The 24,975-nt window shown below is 39.8% G+C and overlaps 1 long non-coding RNA gene across 1 annotated transcript; it reads right to left on the reverse strand.

Moving 5' to 3' along the window:
• Positions 1–425: 425 nt before the first annotated feature.
• LOC123465793 lies at positions 426–24,975 on the reverse strand. Its single transcript, XR_006641091.1, has 2 exons — positions 24,780–24,975; positions 426–477 (listed from the first exon to the last, which is right to left on the reverse strand). It is a non-coding gene; the product is annotated as an uncharacterized LOC123465793 (long non-coding RNA).

A 24,975-nucleotide genomic window follows, 5' to 3' on the forward strand; every position in this document is an offset into this window, starting at 1 on the left:
CTTAAAGAAATAAGTTCCCATTAAATGGAAAATTCACTGAAAAGGGAATACTTCATTTCCAATAACACCAAAAGACTGAAACATAAAGCATAAAGACTAAAACATAAAGGATAAATGACTCCCTTTATCTAGATATTTATAGAAGTAAAATAGGTAGGCCAGGTTTCTCCTTCTGCCTGGGGATCTCCTTGAGAGAGACACAAGGAGTTTTTCTTTCACTATATACTCAGGGCTTTGCAGGATGTTGTTTGATCTTGTTTGTGACTTCAAAAAGTGGCTGACAATGTGCGAGTGGCTCTAAGAATTTCCCACAAGAAATGCAATGTTTTCTCTTACCTAAAAATAAAGGAAGCCTTGGTTTTCTTGTAGATAGACTTCAGTTTCTTAGAGAAGAGATGAAAATTGTCAGGTTTATTTTCTTTTTCTCACAATGCTAGGTAACTCTCCCTTGGCCTTACAGCTTTGGTAGTTGGAGACCTAATCAACACAGACAAGAGAGATTAAAGGAGAACAGTAAAAGAATTTTCATCATTTTACACAATTGCTTCATGAGTCATGCTTTTCTATGATTTGATGCTGAATACTCCCTTAGGATATTAGAGCCTAGTTAAATACTTGAAGTATTCCACTCAATCAGGGATGAAAGGGACAAGCATGACCTCAAGACCTTTTCACATTAAGTACTGTAGGTCCAGCCCCAGAAGAGTATTTGGAGAGAACTATCAGTGGAAAAAAAAAATTGTTAATAATTCCTTCTAGCTCAAAAAAATATTATTTTTTCTGGAAGACTGTATTGGCTTATAATATTATCACTGAAAAGGCTGAATATGAGAAGAAGGAGAAATGTGGAAGGTGAAAACTAAAATTTAGTGTTGATAAAGACTTGTTATTTTTTGAAAAACATCATTCTGAATCCTGGAAGTCACTGATCTTTTAATCAGTTTTCTATTCCTTGCTAGCACAGAAATAGTGTCTCCTGTGTTTCCTCCATTACAGGTAGATTCTTCACCTGCTGAGCCATCAGGGAGGCCCAAAATCTCAATATAAGACACTTTTTTTCTGCCATGGTGATTTGGGCCTATGCATATTTCTTATTACACTTTGCCCTGAAAAAAAAAAAATGAAAAATGTAACAAACAGCTTTTTGTCAATATTAACAAAACATAACATTTTTCAATAATCAACATGATTCAGTCTTTTTGTCATTAATATATTTAATGTTGGACAGGGAGCAATTCATTTGGCATTATGTGAGGTGGGAAGAGTACCTAAAATAAACTGTAGATCTTAAAAAGACTATATTATTTAGTTACTGGGTGGGGGATAACCTCTACCTATAACACAAGACATGACTCTACATATGGGCATCACCAAATGGTCAATACAAAATCAGACTGATTATATTCTTTGCAGCCAAAGATGGAGAAACTCTATACAGTAAGCAAAAACAGGACCAGGAGCTGACTGGCTCAGATCATGAACTCCTTATTGCCAAATTCAGATTTAAGTTGAAGAAAGTAGGGAAAATTAGTAGGCCATACAGGTATGACCTAAACCAAACCCTTATGATTATAAAGTGAAAATGACAGATAGATTGAAGGGATTAGATTTGATAGACAGTGCCTGAAGAGCTATGGACACAGGTTTGTAATATTGTACAGGAGGTAGTGATCAAGACCACTCCAAGAAAAGAAATGCCAGAAGGTAAAAGTTGTCTGAGGAGGCCTTACAAATAGCTGAGAAAAGGAGAGAAACAAGAGGCAAAGGAGAAAGGGAAAGATATACCCAATTGAATACAGAGTTCCAAAGAATAGCAAGGAGAAAGAAGAAAGTCTTCAATGAAGGACAGAAATGTTAAGAACCTAACAGAAGCAGAAGAGATTAGGAGGAGGTGGCAAGAATACACAGAACTGTACAAAAAAAGGTTTAATGACCTGGATAACCATGATGGTGTGATCACTCATCTAGAGCCAGACATTCTGGAGTGTGAAGTCAAGTAGGTCTTGAAGTGAAGTTGCTCAGTTGTGTCCAACTCTTTGCAACCCCATAGACTGTAATCTACCACGCTCCTATATCCATGGGATTTTCCAGCCAAGAGTACTGGAGTGGGCTGCCATTTCCTTCTCCAGAGGATCTTCCCAACCCAGAGATTGAACCCAGGTCTCCCGCATTGTAGGCAGATGCTTTACCATCTGAGCCACCAGGGAAGTTCAAGTAGGTCTTAGGAAGCATTATTACCAACAAAGCTAGTGGAGATGATGGAATTCCAGCTAAGCTACTCAAAATCCTTAAAGGTGATATTTTAAAGTGTTCCACTCAACATGCCAGCAAATTTGGAAAATTCAGCTGTGGCCACAGGACTGGAAAAATGTCAGTTTTCATTCCAATCCCAAAGAAAGGCAATGCCAAAGAATGTTCAACATACAATTGCTTTCGTTTCATATGCTAGCAAGAGTATGCTCAAAATCCTTCAAGGTAGGCTTCAGCAGTACATGAACTGAGAACTTCCAGATGTACAAGCTGGATTTAGAAAAGGCAGAGGAACCAGAGATCAAATTGCCAATATCCCTTGGATCATAGAAAAAAACAAGGGAATTCCAGAAAAATATCTACTTTTGTGTTATTGACTATGCTAAAATCTGTGACTGTATGGATGACAAAAAACTGTGGAAAATTCTGAAAGAGATGGGAATACCAGACCACCTGACCTGCCTTCTGAGAAACCTGTATGTAGGTCAAGAAGAAATAGTTAGAACTGGACATGGAACAACGGACTGGTTCCAAATTGGGAAAGGAGTATGTCAAGGCTGTATACTGTTATCCTGCTTATCTAACTTACATGCACAGTATATCATGCAAAATGCCAGGCTGGATGAATCACAAGCTGGAATCAAGATTGCCAGGAGAAACATCAATAATTTCAGATATACAGATGACACCACCCTTATGGCAGTAAGCAAAGAGGACCTAAAGTGCCTCTTGAGGAAGGTGAAAGAAGCGAGTGAGTAAACTGGCTTAAAACTCAACACTCAAAAACTAAGATTGTGGCATCTGGTCCCATAACTTCATGGCAAATAAATGGGGGAAAAATGGAAACAGTGACAGGTCTTCTTTTCTTGGGCTCCAAAAACAGAACAGCCATGAAATTAAAAGATGCTTGCTTCATGGAAGAAAGCTATTACAAACCTAGACATCATATTAAAAAGCATAGACATCACTTTGCTGACAAAGGTACCTGTAGTCAAAGCTATGGCTTTTCCAGTGGTCACGTACAGATATGAGAATTGGGCCATAAAAAGGCTGAACACTGAAGAACTGATGCTTTCAAACCATGGTACTGGACAAGCTTTTGAGAGTCCCTTGGACTGCAAGGAAATCAAACCAATCAATCCTAAAGGAAATCAACGCTGAATATTCATTGGAAGGACTGATGATGAAGTTGAAGCTCCAATACTTTGGCCACCTGATGGGAAGAGCTGACTATTGGAAAAGACCCTAATGCTGGGAAAGGTTGAAGGCAGGAAGAGAAGGGGTGACAGAGGACGAGATGGTTGGATAGCATCTTTAACTCAATGACCGTGAGTTTGAGCAAACTCTGGGATATAGTGAAGGGCAAGGAAGCCCGGCAGGCTGCAGTCCTTGGGGTTGCAAAGAGTCAGACTGAGCTAATGAACAACAGCAATAATACCCGATAGATGCTATTTAAACAGTTACTCTAATATATCACAATCATAAAAAGCCTATGACATTTGTTTTGGTTTGTTTGTTACAGTCATGTCTCTACCCCTACACAGCCATTACTTTATTCTATGATCATTGCAGGTAGAACTAGTGTCTCTGCCTTTCTTTTTTTTCTTGTAGCCATGGAGTTCTGTTCCTAAAATACATCTTTTATTATGTCATGTGCTGCAAGGGCACAGGAGGGCCGAGAGGAGCTACTCCCCGATCAAGGTCAGGAGGGGCATCGGTGAGGAGATACGCATATCAATAACCTCAGATATGTAGATGACACCACCCTTACGGCAGAAAGTGAAGAGGAACTAAAGAGCCTCTTGATGAAAGTGAAAGAGGAGAGTGAAAAAGTTGGCTTAAAGCTCAACATTCAGAAAACTAAGATTATGTCATCTGGTCCCATCATTTCATGGGAAGATGGGGAAACAGTGGAAACAGTGTCAGACTTTATTTTTTTGGGCTCCAAAATCACTGCAGATGGTGACTGCAGCCATGAAATTAAAAGACGCTTACTCCTTGGAAGGAAAATTATGACCAACCTAGATAGCATATTCAAAAGCAGAGAGATTACTTTGCCAACAAAGCTCCGTCTAATCAAGGCTATGGTTTTTCCTGTGGTCATGTATGGATGTGAGAGTTGGACTGTGAATAAAGATGAGCACCAAAGAAATGATGCTTTTGAACTGTGGTGTTGGAGAAGACTCTTGAGAGTCCCTTGGACTGCAAGGAGATCCAACCAATCCATTCTAAAGGAGATCAGCCCTGGGTGTTCTTTGGAAGGAATGATGCTAAAGCTGAAACTCCAGTACTTTGGCCACCTCATGCAAAGAGTTGACTCATTGGAAAAGACTCTGATGCTGGGAGGGATTGGGGGCAGGAGGAGAAGGGGACGACAGAGGATGAGATGGCTGGATGGCATCACTGACTCGATGGACGTGAGTCTGAGTGAACTCCGAGAGTTGGTGATGGACAGGGAGGCCTGGCGTGCTGTGATTCATGGGGTCGCAAAGAGTTGGACACGACTGAGCGAATGAACTGAACTGATGTCATGTGCTAAGTTACTTCAGTCATGTCCAACTCTGTGATCCCATGGACTATAGCCCACCAAGCTTGTCTCTCCATGGGATTCTCCAGGCAAGAATACTGGAATGGGTTGCCATGCCCTCCTCTTATTATGTCATAGATCTGCTCAAAAACACATAGTGGGTCAAGGAAGAGGAATTATTTAAGATGAGTCTCAAAGAATAATCCAGAGAATAGCAGCCTGGAAGGTCAGGAAATAGGCATTCCAAGCAGAAAAAGCACCCTACATTACGATACCAAATGGCTAGCTACTTTCAGGAGCTTCTAAGTAACTGGCTGTGTCTGAGGCACATGTGTTAGGAGGGATGGAAAGGAGGCTGTGCAGTTAACCAAGGATCAAATCACAATGAGTCTGGTGAATCATGGCAGGAATTTTTGACTTTATCATGTGGTATAGGGGTCGCAAAGAGTCGGACACGACTGAGTGACTGAACTGATATGGTAGTTTAAGCAGGAAATTAATATGATGTGGCTTTCCTTCTAGAATATATATTTAGAACTTTCTGTTCCATATAATCATTTAAAGGGTAGCCATTCCCTTCTCCAGGGGATCTTCCTGACCTGTGGATCAAACCTGGGTCTCCTGCATTGCAGGAAGATTCTTTACTGTCTGAGCCATCAGAGAAGCCCCTAAAGGCTTCCAGGTGACCTATATTACTTATTATGGAAAACCACATAAACAAAGCACCTGTGCTCCACCTTGCAACTCATCCATTATACCCACCACACACTTCAAAATTCTCCAAAGATTTCCAGGATTCTTTGCCCCATTTGGTTCCATGGTCCATCCTCTGAGTCTCACCATTCATTTCTGCCTTACATTAATGACATTGATTTAGACCTTCTACCCTCTGGACATAATATTGATATTCATGAGTTATCATGATATATTGCAATTTGGGGTAAGACGCTCTTCCTTACACACTACCACTCTGCTCCACCTTGGCTTCTTGAACATAGCTTTTCCCTTTGATTTACCTGACTGGAATAGGAACCAAATAACAGTAGTAGAAAGCTCAAGGTTAAAAGCAGGTTAGAAAGCAGACAAGAAAGACAATGGTGGAACTATTGCAATGACTATGGATAAGATGAACCAAGAGAAGGAATGTATGAAAGAGTGTGAAGAAAGTCAAATAAGAACAACTTTATGGGGATAAGGAGCAGAAGAATGACTTCCAGATGACTAAGTCTCACATGCATGCAGATAAAACAGGAAGCAGATTTGATGAGAAAGACTATGATTCTGGTTATGGATCTGTTGAGTCTATAGTGCCTAACAGAAATTTTGATGAAGAAATCCATGGGCAGCAGGACATTTAGATTTGGAACTCAGGAGCATCTACACTGGAGACAGTGATTTGCATGCAGTGAAGGAAATAGGCAGGAATGAGGTCACCCAGAGAAAGTGTTCACCGTGAGAAGAGGATGAAAGATGAAACCCTGTGGAACAAACACAAATAATGAACAAGTAAAAACAACAATATCTGGGGAAAAAACAAGTAGGAGTGTCCAGAGAGATAGAAATTAGACCCAGAGAGAGTTCCTTAGCTGTCTTCCAGTTAAATAGATTTGGTGTTTAGAAGTGTTTTGGTGACCTTGGAGACAGCAGTTTCAGGGAAGTGATTGTAATACATTATTTTTACTGGAAAAGAAAGAGCTGAGGAATTGTTTACAGAAAATATGGTAACTTTAAAAAACTTGATAACCAATGAAAAGAATGAAATAAAACGTTAGCTAGTTTCAGAGACTTTGTTCCTTTGTTTTGCCTTTTTTTTAAAGCTGGATTTAGAAAAGGCAGAGGAACCAGTGGTCAAATTGCCACATCTGTTGGGTTATAGAAAAAGCAAGAGAATTCCAGAAAAAACATCTACTTCTGCTTCACTGACTTCACTAAAGCATTTGACTGTGTGGATAACACACTCTGTGGAAAATTCTTCAAGAGATGAGACTACCAAACCACCTTACTTGCCTCCTGAGATACCTGTATGCAGGTCAAGAAGCAACAGTTAGAACCAGACATGAAACAACAGAGTGGTTCTAAACTGAGAAAGGAGTATGCCAAGGCTATATATTGTCACCTTGGTTATTTAACTTATATGGAGAAATGCCAGGCTGGATGAATCACAGCTGGAATCAAGATTGTCAGGAGAAATATCAATAACCTCAGATATGCAGATGACACCACCCTTATGACAGAAAGTGAGAGGAACTAAAGATCCTCTTGATGAAGGTGAAAGAAGAGAGTGGAAAAAGCTGGCTTAAAATTCAACATTCAAAAAAACAAAGATAACGGCATCCAGTCCCATCACTTCATGGCAAATAGATGGAGAAACAATGAAAACAGTGACAGACTTCATTTTCTTGGGCTACAAAATCACTGCAGATAGTGACTTCAGCCATGAAATTAAAAGATGCTTGCTCCTTGGAAGAAAAGTTATTACCAACCTGCTGCTGCTAAGTCACTTCAGTAGTGTCCGACTCTGTGTGACACCATAGACGGCAGCCCACCAGGCTCTCCCGTCCCTGGGATTCCCCAGGCAAGAACACTGTAGTGGGTTGCCATTTCCTTCTCCAATGCATGAAAGTGAAAAGTGAAAGTGAAGTCACTCAGTAGTGTCCGACTCTTCGCGACCCCATGGACTGCAGCCTACCAGGCTCCCCCGTCCATGGGATTTTCCAGGCAAGATACTGGAGTGGGGTGCCATTGCCTTCTCCGTTTACCAACCTAGACAGCCTATTAAAAAGCAGAGACATTACTTAGCCAACAAAGGTCCGTATAGTCAAAACTATGATTTTCCCAATAGTCATGTATAGATATGAGTTGGACCATAATAAAACTGAGCAATGAAGAACCGATGCTTTGAATTGTGGAGTTGGAGAAGACTCTTGAGAGTCCCTTGGACAGGAAGGAGAACAACCAGTCAATCCTAAAGGAAATCAGTCCTGAATATTCACTAGAAGGACTGATGCTAAAGCTGAAATTCCAATACTTTGGCCACCTGAAATGAAGAACTGACTCATTTGAAAAGACCCTGATGCTTGGAGAGATTGAAGGCAGGAGGAAAAGGGGATGACAGGATGAGATGGTTGGATGGCATCACCAACTCGACGGACAGGAGTTTGAGCAAGCTCCAGGAGTTGGTGATGGACAGGGAAGCTGGGCATGCTGCAGTCCATGGGGTCAACAAAGAGTCAGACATGACTGAATGACTGAACCAAACTGAACCTATGCATTAGCAGACGGATTCTCCACCAATGAGCCACCAGGGTAGACCAAGACTCCAAATGAGGCTAGAGAATATTGTATATGGATGGTACCACCATATCCTATGAAATAGAATGGAAATAGGGAAAGAATGCTACTGATAGTAAGCTTCTAGATATAGAAGTGAGAAACTGAGGAGATTAATATTTGTGCACTTTGATTTTGCCTTTGACTTAGGGGACCTGTTCAGCTATGGAGAGTGAGAATAAATGTTTTAAGTGTGGTGAACAACTGGGATTGTGCTTAAAAATCATCTGGAGGGTTTATTCAAAAGCACATTGCTGAACCCTATTCCCAAAGTTTCTGTTTCAATAGACCTAGAGTAAAGCCAAGAAATTTGCTTTTCTAGTCAATTTCCAGGTTTGGGGACCATTCTTTCAGAACCATTACTCTGGAAGCTCTGTAATGAGAATTTGATAGAGATGAATTTGTTGAATAGAGAGGAATATGCAGCCTCCATAAGACAGGATGGACAAGACAGAAACAGAGGTTAAATTGAGAATTGCATTTTTCTGTTTGTTTGTTTCAATAAAGGGAATAAGGAATAAGGGAATTCATTAAAGTAAATGAGGGCTAGAAGAAACTAGTCTCATCACTTGGAGTTCCAGACATTCTAGGAATCAGAGAACTAAACTGGACTGGAATGGGTGAACTTAACTCAGATGACCATTATATCTACTACTGTGGGCAGGAATCCCTTAGAAGAAATGGAGTAGCCATCACGGTCAACAAGAGAGTCTGAAATGCAGTACTTGGATGCAATCTCAAAAACGACAAAATGATCTCTGTTCATTTCCAAGGCAAACCATTCAATATCACAGTAATCCAAGCCTATGCCCCAACCAGTAATGCTGAAGTTGAATGGTTCTGTGAAGACCTACAAGAGCTTTTAGAACTAACACCCAAAAAAGATGTCCTTTTCATTATAGGGGACTAGAATGCAAAAGTAGGAAGTCAAGAAACACCTGGGGTAACAGGCAAATTTTGCCTTTCAATATGGAATGAAGCAGGGCAAAGGCTAATAGAGTTTTGTCAAGAGAATGCACTGGTCATAGCAAACACCCTCTTCCAACAACACAAGAGAAGACTCTACACATGGACATCACCAGATGGTCAATACCGAAATCAGATTAATTATATTCTTTGCAACCAAAGATGGAGAAGCTCTATACAGTTAGCAAAAACAAGACCAGGAGCTGACTGTGGCTCAGATCATGAACTGCTTATTGCCAAATTCAGACTGAAATTGAAGAAAGTAGGGAAAACCACTAGACCATTCAGGTATGACCTAAATCAAATTCCTTATGATTACACAGTAGAAGTGAGAAATAGATTTAAGGGACTAGATCTGATAGATAGAGTGCCTGATGAACTATGGATGGAGGTTCATGACATTGTACAAGGAGACAGGGATCAAGGCCATCCCCATGGAAAAGAAATGCAAAAAAAGCAAAAGGGCTGTCTGGAGAGGGCTTACAAATAGCTGTGAAAAGAAGAGAAGCAAAAAGCAAAGGAGAAAAGAAAAGATATAAGCATCTGAATGCAGAGCTCCAAAGAATAGCAAGGAGAGATAAGAAAGCCTTCCTCAGTGATCAATCCAAAGAAATAGAGGAAAACAACAGAATAGGAAAGACTAGAGATCTCTTCAAGAAAATTAGAGATACCAAGGGAACATTTCATGCAAAGATGGGCTCGATAAAGGAGAGAAATGGTATGGACCTAACAGAAGCAGAAGATATTAAGTAGAGGTGGCAAGAATACACAGAAGAACTGTACAAAAAAGATCTTCATGACCCAGATAATCACGATGGTGTGATCACTGACCTAGAGCCAGACATCCTGGAATGTGAAGTCAACTGGGCCTTAGAAAGCATAACTATGAACAAAGCTAGTGGAGGTGATGGAATTCCAGTTGAACTATATCAAGTCCTGGAAGATGATGCTGTGAAAGTGCTGCACTCAATATGCTAGCAAATTTGGAAAACTCAGCAGTGGCCACAGGACTGGAAAAGGTCAGTTTTCATTCCAATCCCAAAGAAAGGCAATGCCAAAGAATGCTCAAACTACCGCACAGTTGCACTCATCTCACACACTAACAAAATAATGATCAAAATTCTCCAAGCCATGCTTCAACAAAACATGAATCGTGAACTTCCATATGTTCAAGCTGGTTTTAGAAAAGGCAGAGGAACCAGAGATCAAATATCCAACATCTGCTGGATCATCAAAAAAGGAAGAGAGTTCCAGAAAAACATCTATTTCTGCTTTATTGACTATGCCAAAGCCTTTGACTGTATGGATCACAATAAACTGTGGAAAATTCTGAAAGAGATGGGCATACCAGACTACCTGACCTGCCTCTTGAGAAACCTGTATGCAGGTCAGGAAGCAACAGTTAGAATTGGACATGCAACAACAGACTGGCTCCAAATAGGAAGAGGAGTACATCAAGGCTGTATATTGTCACCCTGCTTATTTAACTTACATGCAGAGTACATCATGAGAAATGCTGGGCTGGAAGAAGCACAAGCTGGAATCAAGATCGGCAGGAGAAATATCAATAAACTCAGATATGAAGCTGACACTACCCTTATGGCAGAAAGTGAAGAGGAACTAAAAAGCCTCTTGATAAAAGTGAAAGAGGAGAATGAACAAGTTGGCTTAAAGCTCAACATTCAGAAAACTCATATCATGGTATCTGGTCCCCTCTCTTCATGGGAAATAGATGTGGAAACAGTGGAAACAGTGTCAGACTTTATTTTGGGGGGCTCCAAAATCACTGCAGATGGTAATTGCAGCCATGAAATTAAAAGACACTTACTCCTTGGCAGGAAAGTTATGACCAACCTAGATAGCATATTCAAAAGCAGAGACATTACTTTGCCAACAAAGGTCTGTCTAGTCAAGGCTATGGTTTTTCCAGTTGTCATGTATAGATGTGAGAGTTGGACTGTGAAGAAAGCTGAGCGCTGAAGAATTGATGCTTTTGAACTGTGGTGTTGGAGAAGACTCTTGAGAGTCCCTTGGACAGCAAGGAGATCCAACCAGTCCATTCTAAAGGAGATCAGCCCTGGAATTTCTTTGGAAAGACTGATGCTAAAGCTGAAACTCCAATCCTTTGGACACCTCATGGGAAGAGTTGACTCATTGGGAAAGACTCTGATGTTAGGAGGGACTGGGGGCAGGAGGAGAAGGGGACGACAGAGGATGAGATGGCTGGATGGCATCACCGACTCTATGGACATGAGTTTGGGTGAACTCCGGGAGTTGGTGATGGATAGGGAGGCCTGGTGTGTTGCAATTCATGGAGTCACAAAGAGTCCGGACACTACTGAGTGACTGAACTGAAAACTGAAAGGAAGTGGTGAAATAGTTTGGAGGAAAGTCAGGTAAGAGTTGGTTGAGGCTCTAGGGAAAATGCATAGGCCTTTAGAAAAATAAAGAAATCTGAGAGGCTTTAAGTTACGGAAATAAATGAAGGAATTGTATAGGTTGTGAAGCCCTGTGTTAGCAAAGGCTCAGATGCAAATAGTGCAAAGTAAACCTGCAGCTGGGCCACCACCTGTCAACTTTGTTGCTGTTGAAAGTCTAATGAAGTCTTTCCATAGTGAAACCACTGAGATATGGGGAGTGTCCTGAACTTCTCTGTCTATGTGGTTGATCAGCTCATAATCTCTTTATTGGAACATTAGGAAAGCAGAAGATGGAAACTCCTAGGGGAATTTTCTCCTGATTCAGCAATGGCCAAGGGTGTTGGCCTTTAGTGACATAGTCCCATGTGTAATATGAAGATTTGGGCAGATATCTAGAGATGGCCAGCTTGTCTGGAGAGTACCTGGGTTTTAGATATTAACTAACCTGCAGCCATGAAATTAAAAGACGCTTACTCCTTGGAAGGAAAGTTATGACCAACCTAGATAGCATATTCAAAAGCAGAGACATTACTTTGCCAACAAAGGTCCGTCTAGTCAAGGCTATGGTTTTTCCTGTGGTCATGTATGGATGTGAGAGTTGGACTGTGAAGAAGGCTAAGCGCTGAAGAATTGATGCTTTTGAACTGTGGTGTTGGAGAAGACTCTTGAGAGTCCCTTGGACTGCAAGGAGAGCCAACCAGTCCATTCTGAAGGAGATCAACCCTGGGATTTCTTTGGAAGGAATGATGCTAAAGCTGAAACTCCAGTACTTTGGCCACCTCATGCGAAGAGTTGACTTATTGGAAAAGACTCTGATGCTGGGAGGGATTGGGGGCAGGAGGAGAAGGGGACGACAGAGAATGAGATGGCTGGATGGCATCACTGACTCGATGGACGTGAGTCTGAGTGAACTCCAGAAGTTGGTGATGGACAGGGAGGCCTGGCGTGCTGCGATTCATGGGGTCGCGAAGAGTTGGACACGACTGAGCGACTGAACTGAACTGAACTGAACCTGTACAAAAATACAAGTTCTTTAAAAATGTAAAATTCTGTTGAATATTGATAGTTTCTAAATGCTGCCTGTGAAGTATATGAACATTTCAAGTGTTATCACTGATAACATTGGAGATCTTATTTTTTAAATTTTTTCAGGCAGACCAAAAAATTTATTCAAAGTCACACAATAACTATATTAGGTAGGGATTAGTGTATCTTCATTTTATAGATATGGAAGTTGAGGGTTAGTCACACAGCTAGTAAATATTAGAATCAAAATTTGGAAACAGACATTCTAGCTTCAGCTAGAATGGTGGGTCACGCTTAGTCGCTCAGTTGTGTCCGACTCTTTGCGACCCCATGGACTGTAGCTCGCCAGGCTCCTCTGTCCATGGGAATTCTCCAGGCAAGAATACTGGAGTGGGTAACCATGTCCTCCTCCAGGGGAATCTTCCCAACCCAGGGATAGAACCCAGGTCTCCTGCATTTCAGGCAGATTCTTTATCGTCTGAACCACCAGGGAAGCCCCAAAATTATCCCTCCTTCAGGGAATCTTCCCAACCCCGGAATCAAACCCGGGTCCTGCATCGCAGGCAATTTCTTTATCAGCTGAACTACCAGGGAAGCCCTCTAGCTTCAGAGCCCATGCTTTTAACCACTATTCCATGTATTGCCTCCACAGATGGATCATAATTTACTGAACCATCTCTCCTTTTACTGAATAATAAGTTTTTTCAACTTTCAGTGTCAGAATGAACATCATGTACACATATCCTTGACACAGACAACTATATCCATAGGATACATTCCTAAAAGTGAAAGGTCTGTTTAATATCCAATGCCATGCAAAATCAGAGAAACAACAAATCAGAAATTAATAAACCTATTTAACATGACCTAGAATAAGGCATCCGGAGAAGGCAATGGCACCCCACTCCAGTACTCTTGCCTGGAAAATCCCATGGATGGAGGAACCCGGTAGGCTGCAGTCCATGGGGTTGCAAAGAGTCGGACACGACTGAGCGACTTCACTTTCACTTTTCACTTTCATGCACTGGAGGAGGAAATGGCAACCCACTCCAGTGTTCTTGCCTGGAGAATCCCAGGGACGGGAGAGCCTGGCGGGCTGCCGTCTCTGGGGTCGCACAGAGTCGGACACGACTGAAGTGACTTAGCAGCAGCAGCAGAGCAAGGCATCAGGGCCAGAGAGGAGAGAGCTCCATATGTATTTTTTTTAAATGAACTTGGATATGCAAATTAGCAGTAGGTCTGTGTTCCCAGCTCCTACTTCTACCTCACAAATTTAGACTCTGTTTTTCTGGTATTACCTTGAGGTTAGAACAAGAGTATGAAAAAAAAATTGGAGGAAACATGATAGACCCTCCCAGACCTCTGGTTGCTTGCCTGGGTTCTCCTCCAGCTCCTCTCACCCTAAGCAGCTTCTTCGTTCTTACAGAAGACAGAGCAGCTTCCTCCTCTAGTACCCCAAGAGAAGTGAGAAGGGAGGTCCCAAGAAAACCCCCAGTTGGTTTGGAAGACTGTATTTAGGAAAGGGAAACAGGTGTATAAATCCTTGACTGGATGCTCACAGAATGGCAGAATTAATGATGCTGCCATCAAATTTTGAGGCAAGCTTGTCATAATCTCATGTTCCTAAAGATATGTGCCTTCATTTTGCCTTGAAATACCTGATTGTGAGAGGCTTGCCATGGTAACCTGAGCTAGTGAGGTAATAGGGAGCAATGGAAATGTGATGGTTAATTTTATGCCAATTTGCCTACTCACAAGATGCCCAGATAACTGATGAAATGTTATTTCTAGGTGTGTGAGGGAGGGTGCTTCCAGAAGAGATTAGCATTAGAATAACTAGGCTGAGTAAAGTCCATTGTGTTTTCCAGTGTGAGTGGGCATCATTAGATCTGATGAGGGCCTGAAAAGAATAAAAAGGCAGAAAAAGGAGACTTCATGCTGTCTGACTACTTGAGTTTTGGCATTGGTCATCTCCTGCCCTTATACTGGGACTTACATCATTGGAACTCCTGTTCTCAAGCCTTCAGACTTTCACTAGAACTATACACCAGCTTTCCTGGTGTATAGTTCAGCTTGCAAATTGCAGATTGTGGGATTTCTCAGTCTTTATAACTATATGAGTCAGTTACTCACAATAAACCTCTTGAGATAGATAAGATGTATACTGTTAACTTTTTCCCCAGCCTTCCGCAAAGGGATATATGGCCTTTTACCAGAGTTACTGTGCACTGGAGAAAAGGAAATAATCAGACCTTTCATGGAATATTGGACACTGACTCTGAACTAACACAAATTCCAGGAGACCCAAAACATCACTGTGGTCCACCAGGCAGAGCAGAGGCTTATAAAGTTTAGGTAAAGAGGTGGAGTTTTAGCTCAGATCCATCTCAGAGAGGGAGTGGTGGGACACCAAACCTATTCTGTGGCTATTTCTTCTTTTTTTTTTCCATGTGGCATGTAGGATCTTAGTTCCCTGATCAAGGATTGAACCTGTACCCCCTACATGGAAGCATGGAGTCTTAACCACTGGACTGCCAGGGAAGTCCCTTCTGTGGCTGTCTCTCTATTTCAAGAATACATGCTCAGCAATTGGTAGAATCTCCTTAGTGCCCTGACTTGTAGAGTGAGGGCTATAATCATAGGAAAGGCAAAGTGGAAGCCACTAGAACTGCCTCTTCCTAGGAAAATAGGAAACCAAAGTTACTACCACACTGTTGGAGGGATTGCAAAGATTATGTCACCACGAAGGACTTGAGGGATGCAGGAGCAGTGCGTCAGTACATCCCCACTCGATTCTCCTGTGTGGCCTGTGCCCACTAGGCTCCTCTGTCCGTGGGATTTCCCAGGCAAGAATACTGGAGTGGGTTGCCATTTCCTTCTTCAGGGGATCTTCCCAGCCCAGGGACTGAACCTGTGTATCCTGCATTGGCAGGAGGTTTCTTTATCACTGAGCCATCAGGGAAGACTTCCTTTTTAGTATTGTCATTTAATTTGAAAAGGATTATAATTTCTGTTTCCCCCATTATTACTTAAGATGTGGCTGAGTTTTATTTATTAAGATGGGCAAACAATACTGGGTTTCTGGCCTAAAAGTAATCCTTAGTGGTTCATGGCTCCAACCACTGAGTTTGAGGCTTTTCCCTCTGACCTTGAGGTTCTGCCTTTGGGGTTTCCTTCCTTTTTCATGAAGTATATGTGTTTGAAGATAAATACTTTCATCAACCTACTTCTCGCCTGTAGAATTTTGGAAGGTCAACTATCATTTTATTCTCTATCTATTCATTTCAGTCCAAGCGGACAGTGTTTCTGTTGGTAGAAAACCTTCTAGAAACTTGTGGGTCTCCTTTGTATGTAAGGGGATTTACTCCATGAAACAAGAGACCGCTCCATAGATCTTCCCTAGATAATGTTATTTTTAGTTTTGGCTTCTGCTGAGATGGCTGAGGGGCTTCATGAGTCACGCATCTAATTTCTTCAGTGACCCCTGTATGACTGAATACAGTGGTATTTGATTCCTTTCAAGGCAATAACAAAAGATTGTCTAGCCACACCCTTGGCTTTCTCATCAGAGTGTTTTCCTGGCAGTGACTCTTCTAACTTTGGCATATTTGTAAGTTTGGACAGACTGAGGATTTCCCAAATCATCAAGCCTTATTCTCTTGTTAACAGTTCTTTCCTTAATTTATCTCTATCCTCACCCATTTTACTGTAAAGAAGAAGAAGGAGAAAACATGCTGTACCTTCAACACTGCTTGGAAATCTCCTCAGCTAAATTTCCAAGTTCATCACTTACAAGTTCTGCTTCCCACATAACCAGAAGGACACAATTCAGCTAAGTTTTCTGTTAGTATATAACAAGCAGCCTTTTTTTTCACACTTTCAATAGCCTGTTCCTCATTTTCACCTGAGCCCTCACCAGTAGCTTTTGTAATATGCATATTTCTAAAAAGTCTGCTCTTGATGATTAAGGTATTCTCCAAGACAATATGTTTTGTTTTGTTTTACCACATTCCTCACTTCTGAGTTCTCGCTAGCAGTCATTAACATGAAATGGCAACCCACTCTAGTATTCTTGGCTGGGAAATTCTATGGACAGAGGAGCCTGGAAGGCTACAGCACATTGGGTCCCAAAAGAGTTGGATACAACTTAGCAACTAAACAACAACAAGTTTCTAGGAAGCCATCTGTTATGTTTCTCAAAATTCTTCCAGCCTCTGCAATTGCCCAATATCAAGGCCACTTCCAGTTATAAAGGTTTACTACAACAGGATTTTGGTTTTGGCACCAAAATCTGTATTAGTTTATTACTGCTATAACAAATTATCACAAATTTAATGACTTAAATTGATTTTCTTACTCTTGTGTAGGTCAGAGGTTTCATGGGTAAAGTCAAAGTGTCAGTAGGTCTGCTTTCTTTCTGAAGGCTCTAGAGGAGACTATATTTCCTTGCCTTTTGCAGCTTCTAGAGGCTGCCTGTATTCTTTGCTCATGATTCCTTCTTCCATCTTCAAAGTCAATAGCAGTACCTTAAAGTCTCTCTCACTCTGACACTTCTGACTCTGTCTTTTAAGGAGCCTTGTGATTACATTCGGAGAAGGCACTGGCACCCCACTCCAGTACTCTTGCCTGGAGAATCCCATGGATGGAAGAGCCTGGTGGGCTGCAGTCCATGGGGTCGCTAAGAGTCGGACACGACTGAGCAACTTCACTTTCACTTTTCACTTTCCTGCATTGGAGAAGGAAATGGTAACCCACTCCAGTGTTCTTGCCTGGAGAATCCCAGGGACGGGGGAGCCTGGTGGGCTGACGTCTATGGGGTCACACAGAGTCAGACACGACTTAAGTGACTTTGCAGCAGTAGCAGCAGCAGTGATTACATTGGTACTATCAGGATAATTTCCCATCTCAATATCCTTAACTTAATCACATTTACAAAGTTACAGTTGCCATCTAAGATAACATGTTCACAGGTTCTCAGATCAGATCAGATCAGTCGCTCAGTCATGTCTGACTCTGCGACCCCATGAATCGCAGCACGCCAGGCCTCCCTGTCCATCACAAACTCTCGGAGTTCACTCAGACTCACGTCCATAGAGTCAGTGATGCCATCCAGCCATCTCATTCTCTGTTGTCCCCTTCTCCTCCTGCCCCCAATCCCTCCCAGCATCAGAGTCTTTTCCAATGAGTCAACTCTTCGCATGAGGTGCCCAAAGTACTGGAGTTTCAGCTTTAGCATCATTCCTTCCAAAGAAATCCCAGGGCTGATCTCCTTTAAAATGGACTGGTTAGATCTCCCTACAGTCCAAGGGACTCTCAAGAGTCTTCTCCAACACCACAGTTTAAAAGCATCAATTCTTCAGCGCTCAGCTTTCTTCACAGTCCAACTCTCACAGGTTCTAGGGAGCCATTATTTTCCTCAACACAAGATGAAAGCTTAGATTATTTATTTGAGATTTTTTTATCTTTTTGGTGTATTCATTTAGTACTATAAATTTTTTCTCTCAGAACTATTTTAATTGTGTCCTAAAAATGTTAATATGGTGCTATTTATGTTTCAATCACATTAGTGTACTTTTTGTAAGTTTCTTTTGAGATTTGCTTTTGACCCATGGGTTATCTAGAAACGTGATGTTTACTTGGCAAGTGTTTGAAGACTTTCCTTTTATCTCTCTGTAAGTGATTTCTTGTGATCAGAGAACATATTTTGTATGATTTAAATTTTTAAAAATTTATTGAGATTTGTTTTCTGGCTCATGATATGGTCTATCTTGGTATATATTTCTTGGGTATTTGTACTGAATGTATGTTGAGTAAATTGTTCTACACGTGCCAATTATAACTGCTTGTTGATGGTATTGAATTCTATACCTTTGCTGATTTTCTGCTTAGTTGTCATACAAATTTTTGAGAAAAGAATGTTAAAGTTTCCAACATGTTAGTCTGGATTTGTTATTTCTTCTTCCAGTTCTGTCAGTATTTGCTACACATATTTTGCAACTCTGTTATTTGGCACATATATATTTAGTGCCAATATTTTGGCAAGACACAAGATTTTATGTCTTACTGATGGATTGACTCTTTAATTACATACATTTTCTCTGGTAATTTTCTCTTCTTAGAGTCTAATGTATCCGATATTAACATAGCCACTCCTGCTTTCTTTTAATATGTGCAAGAAGTTTTTACTTTTAACTTGCTTATATCAATATATCTAAATTTCCTATATTTGAGTTTCTAATAGACAATATATAGTCAGATTATAATTTTTAATACACTCTGGGAATCACTTACTTTTAATTAATGCATGTAGATCATTTACATTTAAAATAATTGTGTATATTTAGGGCTTCACATCTGCCAGTTTGATTTTTCTGCTTTCCTCTCTGTTTTTCATTTCTCTGGTCTCCTTTTCTTATCTCCATGCAGTTTGCTTCAGAATTTTTTACATTTCCATTTTGATTGTCTATACAGTATTTTATTGTATCTTTTTGTATAACTCTTTAGTAGTTGCTCTAGATATTATATTATATGTGCATAATTTATTATAGCCCACTGGTGTAGTCATTTACTAGTTTGAATGAATGGCAGAAATGTGCTAGAGTTCTCCAGAGAAATTAGACCAATAGGATATATAGATGTAGAGATAGACATATAAGAGGAGATTTATTATAGAAATTGGCTTATGCAGTTATGAAAGCCAAGAAGTTTTGCAGTCTGCTGTGTGCAAGCTTGGGAACCAGGAAAGATGGTCAGTATGAATCTGAAGGTTTGAGAAACAGGGGGCTTACTGGTAAAAGACCTGGAGACCAAAAGCCCTAGACCCAGAGGCTCCAATGTCCACTGGTAGGCAAGGAGAGATGTTCCAGCTTAAAGAAGAAAATCTGCCCTTCCTTCACTCTTTTGTTCCATTCAAATCCTCAGAAGTTTGGGTACTTGACCACATGGGTAAGAGTGGCTCTTTCTATTCAGTCTACTAAATCAAATGCTAATCTTTGCCAGAAATACCTCGCATACCTCACAGGCATAGCCAGAAATAATGTTTTACCAGCTATCTGAGCATAACCCAGCCCAGGCAAATTGACACATGAAATTAACTCCCACAATTCTTATTTCCCTTTATCTTCCTTTATCCACTCTAGCTTATAGTCATAAACATTTTCTCTCCATACATTTAAAACCAATTAGAAAATATTATATTTTGGCTTCAATTTTCAAATATAATTTACAAAACTCAAGAGAAGAGTGAATGTCTAATGTATTTACCCATTTTTTTTTCTTACTGTGTTCTTTCTTCCTTTGTGATATTCCAAGATTCCTTTTTGTGTTGTTTCTTTTGTTTAGAAAACTTCATTTGGCCTTTCTTTTTTCTTTTCTTGAAGTTTATAAAATAATCTTTAAAATATTTTTTTCTAGCTATACTGAAGTACAGTTGACAAATATAATTGGAACACAGTTAAAGTGTACAATGTAATAATCTGCTATATATTAACAGTCATGTCCAACTCTTTGTAACTTATGGACTGTAGCCTTCCAGCCTCCTCTGTCCATGGGATTTCCCAGGGAAGAATACTAGAGTGGGTTGCCATTTCCTTCTTCAGGAGATCTTCCTGACCCAGGGATCAAACCCATGTCTCCTGCAAGCTTCCTACATTGCAGGCAGTTTCTTTACTGCTGAGTTATCAGGAGGCCCATATATTAACAAATATATAACAAATTGTATATACTGTGAAATGTTTTCCTAGGCTTTCTTGTACAATAGATCTACTGGAAAGAAATTCTCTTAGTTTTCCTTCATCTAAGAATATATTAATTATCTTCTAATTCCTGAAGAATATTTTCACTAGATATAGGATAACAGGTTAATAGTAGTTTCCTATCACCATTTGAAAAATGTATCACTTCTAGCTTATATGGTTTCTGATGAGAACCTGTCATCATTCAAACTGTTCTTCCTCAAAAGCTAAGATGTTGCTTCTTTCTTCTTGCTTTAAAACTTTTTCTTTGTCTTTAGTTTTCATAAAACTTCCCATGTGGCTCAGTTAGTAAAGAATCTGCCTGCAATGTGGGAGACCTGGGTTCTGTTCCTGGATTGGGAAGATTCCCTGGAGAAGGGAACAGCTACCCACTCCAGTTTTCTGGCATGAGAATTTCCATGGGGGTCATAGAGTTGGACATGACCAAGCGACTTTAACTTAGTTTTCATAAGCTATACTATAATGTGTATTGATGTGAAGTTTTAGAGAGTTCATGCTGTTTGGTGCCCCCTTAAGTTCTTGAATCTGTAATCTTTCTTCTCCTAGGACTCTAACGATAACATGAATGTTATATATTTTGTTATAGCCCTACACGTATGTAAGGTTTTGCTTGATTGTTTTTGTTTTGTTTTGTTTTAATTTTTTTCAGCTTTTTTCTTTTTTTCCAGATTTGGGTGATTTCTACTGTTTTATCCTCAAATTCACTGATTCTTTCCTCTGTTTCTTACATTATGTTACTGAACTCATCCATTGAGTTTTCTTATTTTGGCTAATGCATTTTAAATTCTAAAGTTTCCATTTGGTTCTTATGTTTTCTAATTCTTTGTTGAACACTTTTTTCTTTTTTTTTGCTAAAGCTCTTTTTTTTCATTTGATTAAGCGTGTTTATAACTGCTCATTGAAGCATTTTTATAATGTGTTTTAAAATTTTTGTCAGATAATTCTAATATCTCTGTCATCTCAGTGTTTGTATCTATTGATTTTTTTTCATTCAGTTAGGTGTCTTCCTGGTTCTTGTTATAATGAGGGATTATTGATAAACATGGCCATTTGGGTACTTGCTGCTGCTAAGTCACTTCAGTCGTGTCTGACTCTGTGTGACCCCATAGACGTCAGCCCACCAGGCTCTCCTGCCCCTGGGATTCTCCAGGCCAGAACACTGGAGTGGGTTGCCATTTCCTTCTCCAATGCATGAAAGTGAAAAAGTGCAAGTGAAGTTGCTCAGTCGTGTCTGACTCTTAGCGACCCCATGGACTGCAGCCCACCAGGCTCCTCCATCCATGGGATTTTCCAGGCAAGAGTACTGGAGCGGGGTGCCATTGCCTTCTCCACAAATTGGGTACTTATAAGACTCTAAATTATATTTAAACTGGTGTAGCTTGCTTCCAATGATACTGGGAAGAGGAATATACCACCTTAACATTGCCAGGTGGGTATATTAATAAAAGTTCATGTGGTTCACATGGCCTCTGTTGACACCCAACAAGGGAACTCCTCATTACTGAAGGGAGGACTAGGAGTCCTGCTCTGTAGGGGCTTCCACGGATATTTCCCTGGCCAGAAGAGGTAAAGTACCTTATTACAGCTTTTTTTGTGGCCTCTACTGACACCATAGAGGAGAATGTAGCCTTACTTCTGCTTGGTAAAGACAAAAAGTCTTGGCTTCCTACTCAGTATTCCTACTATGCCTACTATTCAACCTCCCTACTGCACTTAACGAATCCCTAATATACCTACTACTCAGTCTCCTTACCCCCATTCCCCAGGGAGAGGAAGGTGTGGGAGGATGATGTGATGATAGCGGTGATAAGGGAAACTTGTTACAGCCTGGTGAGGGTTTCAGTCTAATCTCCCCACTCAGCATTTTTTTTTTTTTTTTTTTTTTTTTGCTTAGGGGAAGGCCACAGTTTTTTCCGTGATATTTGGCTAGAGTAGAATAGTCATTATACCAAAGTTTTCTATATCACTAGGTGTCCCATTTTATTCCTTTGGCTAAAGATAGAAGGCTTTTTTTGGGTCTTTTTTTGTCTGTGCCCCTTTTTATTTCCAGTTTACTGCCTTCAATTTCAAATCTGGGATATATAAGATAAACAGAAACCTCTGGAAACTTACCACTGTGACCTTCCACAGTCCTGAAATTTCTACTAATCTGTCCTCATTTCTCTTTCAAATCTTTCTTGTGTTTTATTTATATATACTCCCCATGGGTTTTAGTTATACTTATAGGAAAGATAAGGGGAAATTACATCTACTCCATCTTCTCAGAAATGGAATTGCTAATAAGTAATTTTAGAGTTATTAAAAGAAACACTCCCCCCTCCAGATTAAACTTTTACTACATGGAAAGTACTATAGATGTTCTTTCATTAGTACAATTTAAATTACTGAATTTTATCAAAATTTAAAAATTTTCTCTGTGAAGAGCACTGATAAGTGAATGAAAAGATGATCCACAGTCTAGAACAGATCACTGCATGAAAAAATAATATATGAATGAAAATGTCTCCATAGAAAATTAATCCAGCTAAAAATGAAAACAATATGATATAACTAGAACATCAACATTTTACAACCTTCAGTATACTAGTGAATCTAAGTATCTGACTATTAACAGCTGCTAACCCAGGAAAGAGAGTAAAAACAAAGGTTAGTTTCCTCCTGATGAAAGAATATATAACATTATCTCTAATCTTGCGAAACTGAACAAACCTGAGTTTTATCAAACCTCTGGATCCAACTACCAAATTCAGAAAATACAAAAGAAGAGAAAATGTTGAAATACATCAGTGTGTAATCAGCAAAATCTAGTCTATAGGAAACTCTGCAAGTCAATGGCCCAAATTCTCTAACAAATACACTTTAAGAAAAAGAGAAACAGAAGATAAATCTTTAGATTAAAAGAGATTTAAATGGCATGTGAACAAGTTTTTAATAGCAAAATTAAACTAGAATATCTAGGGATGCACACGTCCATGATAAAACTATAAACACACACACATACACTTTTTAAAAGGCATATCAAAAGGACAAATATAGATGAGAGAAGAAGACCAAAATTTTGAAGCTGAAAATTAGATGAGTGAACCTTAATCTGTGGTAAACAAGAAGCTTAAACTTAAACCAGCAGTGGGCATATACTTTGCTTTCTCTTCAGATTGTATAAATCTTTCGCCTTTTAAACCAGGAGTGGGCAAACTGGTTCAGAAATTGGTGATTTTAGCTATCCCTAAAATTATGAATGAAGACAGGGCTGGAAGTAAGGGGACTGGATGAAAAAAATCTGTTTAAGAAGCAACAAAGTCCAGGTACTCTCTGCACATAGATGGGAGCTAGCTCCTTACCTCTGCTTGAAGAAAAGTAGATGTTTATTCTCGATAAAAAGTTTAGCAGAAGAGATGGATGATGGATAACAGGCACCCCTGAGGGTTCTGTGATAACTCAGATTGAGTAAAGGTCTACATCTTAAATGGTGAATCCCCATCCTGGTTTCCCATTCATCTCCCAGATGCTAGCAACCAGGCTTATATGCTCTAGGCATAAGAGGAAAAGATTCTTAACTGAATATTCAACTCAATCCTATAAAAAAGACCTAGAAATACTGACAAGTTGGTGGGTCCCTCAAACACAACCAGGTCAAGTCACCATGAAATGAAGCCCAATGGTCAACAAATCCCACTAAACTCCATAAAGCTTCTGGTCAATTTTCTAGTGTACCATTCAAATGTAAGCAGACATGCAAGAATTATCAGATATTTAAGGAAAGCCTTCAACCTTCAAAACAGACATCAGACAATTTGGAAGAAATCCAGCTTGAATCATCACTAATATTCTCTGATATATAAAAGAAAATATTACATACAAAAATATGAAAAATTTCTAATATGAAAGCATAATGGGGGAAGAGAGCTCTTGGAAATTGAAAACAATAGCAGAATAAAAAGTACAATAGAAAGTTTACAGGATAAATTAAGAAAATAGGAGAGAAAAGTTTAGAGTTGGAAGAATTGTTAAAAAAAAAAAAAACAAAACCCTGAAATCTGATTAGCTTGAATTCTTATGCAGGTAAGATAAGAAAAGAGCGAGGAGTGAGTATTATCAAAAAAATAATTCAATAAAATTTCCCAGAAAGTTACATTTTCAATTTGACCACTCCTACCAACTACTCATCAAATATTTCAGAGGAAACATTCTAAATTAAGATGGATCATCATGAAGTTTCAAACTCTGCCCATAGAAAGAACACTCTAAAACCATCCAAGGAAAAGAAAACCAAGGTCACATACAGTAATTAGACATTAAAACAACATTGCATTTCTCAACAACAAAGCTGAAAGCTAGAAGATAATGGATCAGTCATTTCAAGTTTTTGAGGGACGATGATTTGTGACCTGAAATTTTATACCCAGTACAAACAAAATTTTTAAGAATAGTACAAGCTATTGTAACAAATAAACTTCCAAATTTCAGAGGTTTAATGCAATAAAAGTTTACTTCTTATTTACTTACAAAGCAGTATGTATTCCTGTATGGAAAAATGGCCTTCTGCTTATTGATTCAGAAAAGCAGCTTCTAAAATTTTATGATTTTTCTGTCTTCATGGACTTTGCAGTCCTCTGCCTTCAGATTTGGAGAAGGCAATAGCAACCCCCTCCAGTTCTCTTGCCGGGAGAATCCCACGGATGGAGGAGCCTGGTAGGCTGCA

This window comes from Bubalus bubalis, chromosome 5, assembly GCF_019923935.1.
Source record: "Bubalus bubalis isolate 160015118507 breed Murrah chromosome 5, NDDB_SH_1, whole genome shotgun sequence".
In the NCBI taxonomy this organism is placed as follows: domain Eukaryota; kingdom Metazoa; phylum Chordata; class Mammalia; order Artiodactyla; family Bovidae; genus Bubalus; species Bubalus bubalis.